Source organism: Poecilia formosa, unplaced genomic scaffold (assembly GCF_000485575.1).
Source record: "Poecilia formosa unplaced genomic scaffold, Poecilia_formosa-5.1.2 Scaffold208, whole genome shotgun sequence".
Taxonomy (NCBI): Eukaryota; Metazoa; Chordata; class Actinopteri; order Cyprinodontiformes; family Poeciliidae; genus Poecilia; species Poecilia formosa.
This window is the reverse complement of record NW_006800147.1, coordinates 1123315-1127772: the sequence shown is the minus strand read 5'-3', so window position 1 is coordinate 1127772 and position 4458 is coordinate 1123315.

The window sequence follows — 4458 nt, the reverse complement described above, 5'->3', positions numbered from 1 at the left end:
AAAAAAGGAAATAAAGAGGAAAATCCTTGTATTATCAGAACTTATTACCTTTACCATCGTCTCTAAGTGGTATCCATCTACCCAGCCATCATTTTTTCTTATTTAAAGCAAGATAATTGTAGAAAATTGTGCCTTTTTATTCACATAAAATGCTTATGTGATTAAGCATAAGCATTTTGCTTAAGATCTAAGATGTTTTAGATCTTAAAAAGATCTAAAACATCTGGAGAAGTGAGGCTGGAACTGTAGGGACGCTCTTGGCTTAGCCAGGAATACGTTTTAAGGATAAATTATTAATTGGTTGTAATTTTGTTGTCACAACTCAGATTTTGGTTCTGAACTCAAACAGAAACTGAAAGTTAGGATGGAGCTGACTAATTGCTGAAATAAACTTTGGTTGACACTTTTTTTTTAACTTCCTGTTTGTTGATGGTTATTGATCTAGTAGATAAACAAAACAAAAAGCAGCCAACAGACTTTAAAATGCATCTTTTCCTACTGTATCAAAGTTTTTTTCAGTTTTTCTGCTTCCTTTGGCTCAGGCACAGATATCAGATTACACATCTACCCTCGGTTTCCTTTTTCAGTTGCTTTGCAATCTTTTCCTGTTGCAGAAGCAAACTCAGAAAGTTGTTGCTGCTGTTAAACTCTGAATTTTTTACACACTCAAGGTCACAATTGCTCACGCAAATTCATTCAAATATATGTTAAATAAAGCAATACTGACAACTGTATAAAGACAATAATATAATGGGAAAGGAGTACTTACATTTCATCGAATTATTGCATCTAAAAATGTATTAACTCGTTTAGTGCCCAGTAAAATGCAGAAAGGCAGCAGTCACCTGACGATGGACGGATAGATTAATAATCTGTAAAAAAAAATCATGAGTTTATTTCAAAAGTATGGAGTTATAAAAAAAACAACTTGCAAGTAACTTTTCAGCGGAATAGAGGAGCTTGTTTTCAGTAAATAATTCCTTAATATTGATGAAAAACAGCAAGTTCATCTAGCAGATTATTTAATTTATAACAAGACATTTGCCATGTTAAAAGTGGAATAATCTGCTGGTGGAGCACTTTTTTAATCAATATTAAGAAATTACAGACTTAAAACAAGCTCCTATATATTGCTGAAAAGTTACTTATTTCAAGTGTATGAAGATATTTGCATGCTAAACTTGACCAAAACTACTTTGTAAGATTTTGTTTTTTTGCAGTGAAAACTCTTCTTTCTGCTGCAGAAGTTATAATTGATGCTAAGCGACGACATCTGGACTTTTCTGTTTGAAGGATCAGTCAGTTCGCATATTAGATGTTTTCTGGTTTTAGCTGGACTCTTATGACACTGACTGGGTTTGATGATCGTCATAAACAACTGTTAGAAACAGGAAGGAGGAGTTAACCTAAAAACAACTAGCAAGTCTGCAAAAACATGGTTTCCTCTTGGTCATATCTGTACAGACAAAGCAAACCATAGATTTATGCTCTGCAGTTAGTTAGCTGGAAGGGTAAAACTGAAAGTTCGGTCTTGACATTAAAGCACAAAGAGGAAATGGCTGAGGGTCATTGTGTGGTTGGGTAGACTCGAAACAGCTGCTGCAGAGCAAACCTACACAGCAACAACAAACACAAAGCAGATATACGCAGCCCAGGCTTCCCATAACCCGACCGATGGTATCTTTCACTAGAAACGAACAAACGAAGAGCCGAGTTTTATAAATGTCACCAACGCATCTCATCAGATTCTTCAATGGCATTGTGTTTTTTTTTTTTTACTATCATTTAGATTCTATCTGCAGTTTGAAAACTACAAACCTTTCAGAGGCAAATCATGTTCCTAGAAGCTGTTAATCAAAATGCTTGGCTATTGTTGACAAACATGGAGGGAGACCAAAAAAATTTAATTCTAGATCACCATGAACACACTGACCCCTCAGCGAAACATGGCGGTCCACAGAACGTGCCGAGAACCAGGGTTTAGAACCGCTGGTTTAACGAGAAGCACATTCATAAGTTAAAATGGTCCAGTCAAAGTCCAGACATAAACCCTAATGTCTCTCTATCCAGACAGAGTTTGAGCTGTTTGGTAAACAAGAAGGGCCAACGATTACTAATACGGCAGAGTATTGGGGCAATGCTAAGAAAAAAAGGAAAATTACAGGAATAAAGTCAAAATATTATCAGAATAAAGTCATAAAATTATAAAAAATAAAGTGGCACAAGAATAAAGTTGAAATAACACAAGAATAGAATCATACTATTAGAATTTTTGGTTAAAACCAATAACATTGATGTATCGTATTTTCCACACTATAAGGCGCACCGGATATAAGGCACACCGGATTATAAGGCGCACCTTCAATGAATGGCCTATTTTAAAACTTTTTTCATATATAAGGAGCACCGCATTATTAAGGTGCATAGAATAGACGTTACAGTAGAGGCTGGAGTTACGTTATGCATCCACTAGATGGAGCTGCACTCAAGGGAATGTCAACAAGACAGTCCGATTCCCGTCAGCGGTCAGCCAGGAGAGCCTTCCGCGACTGGGCCGGGGCGTGGCCGGACGATGGTCACCCTTCTCCGTTCGCACACAGCATGTTGGTGGAGAATGTGGTGCTAAATGACCTGCAGACAGGTAGATAGGTCAGTCAAACTTTATTAACAAACCAGCGTTCTGACAACTATCCCGACATGCACCGCGCCTTCTTCTTCTACAGGCGAAAATGAAGATGGCGGCTGCTTACCGTAGTTGCTAGACCTGTTGTGGCTCAATATTGGTCCATATATAAGGCGCACTGGATTATAAGGCGCACTGTCGGCTTTTGAGGAAATTGAAGGTTTTTAGGTGCGCCTTATAGTGCGGAAAATACGGTAAATGTAAAAAGTACAGTGTAGTAATTCCAATTTTAGTACTTTTTCCAAAAAGTTACTCTAGTAAATGCAACTACTACCCAAAAAAGATATTTTAACATCTTTTACAGCTCAATATTTGTGTATTTTTGATTATAAATCTGATGGTTTCAAACAAACACAAAGCAAACGATTTCTCTCACACATATTTATTGTAAAAAATACATATAAAAACAACTTCTGAGACATACAAAAGATCAGAGCTTAGAAACAGTATAATTGAACAGACAAGGACCAAGCCATTTTCTTGAATTGCATTACATATTTACAATTTAATAATAATAATAATAATAAATAAAGTTCAATTTGTTTTTATACCAGAGTCAAGGCAGATTGTCCATATCCAGAGGATGCAGATTCAGCCGTTGTGACCCATTTTTTAAAACTCTCATCTAAAACACGGAGCCCCGTGTTTCAGAACCAAATCTTTGAGGGACGCCTTTCAGAAAAAGAAAAAAAAAAAGAAAAGAAAAATATACACCATCCTCGGTTGGAGAACACAGAGAGCATTTAGCTAGCATTGGTAAAGAAATAAAAACTGAGGTATTGCACCACACAGCTTAGAGAGGGTAACAGAGTAAATGAGAGTAATTTAGGGGGGTTAAATCCAACCATCATGGCCATAAACAAACACCCTCCATCCCGCCGCCCAGCCAAAGTATACGACATCATAACTGACCTCTACAACGAACGCAACGCCACCTCGACCTCTGCACACGCTCACACAACGCTCCCAATGCACAGACTCACTTTTGGCATCTTATTTTTTTTTTCCTTTCTCCATTTTTAAAATTCTCCACTATATATTTATATGCTTTAATATAAAAAGAGAAACATGCACAGCGCTGCCCACTAATGGTGGGGCGAGTCATAGCACCTCAGACGGGGAGAGAACGGGAGGAAATGAAAGAAAACTGGGACTAATCCAACTATTTTCACCAAAATTGTCAGCATTAGAAGTAACCGCACAACAAAAAAATATATTTATTAAAAACTGAAATCACCAATATGTTGATTTTTTTTTTTTTTTACCAACTCAGCAATAAGAATGAATTCTGATTTTTATGGGGTTGTAAATCCAAAACCTCCTTATTAAACAAAAGGCATCCAGTTTGCTTAACCTTTTGGGCTGGATTGAATAATACTGAGAGCATAAAAAAAGTTTTAAAACGTCAAATAAAGGCAGATTTTGGTGAGCCAGGTTGTACTGTAGAGTATAAGTCAATGAGTAGATGTGGTCCTGGTTACCATGACAACATAAGGGAACCAGAAAAGTTGCAAATACGCTGCAAAAACACAAAATCTTACCAAGTATTTTGGTCTAATTTCTAGTGCAAAAACCTTAAAACAAAACTAACTTACAAGTAACTTTAGCAAGACATAGGAGATTTTAAGTGAATAATTCTTTATTATTGATGAAAAAGTACTGGTTCCACTGGGAGATTATTTCACCTATAATATGACATTTATTCTAAGTTTTAAGTTAAATAATCTGCCAGTGGAAATAGTACTTATCGACTTAAAAAATGCTAAAACATACAT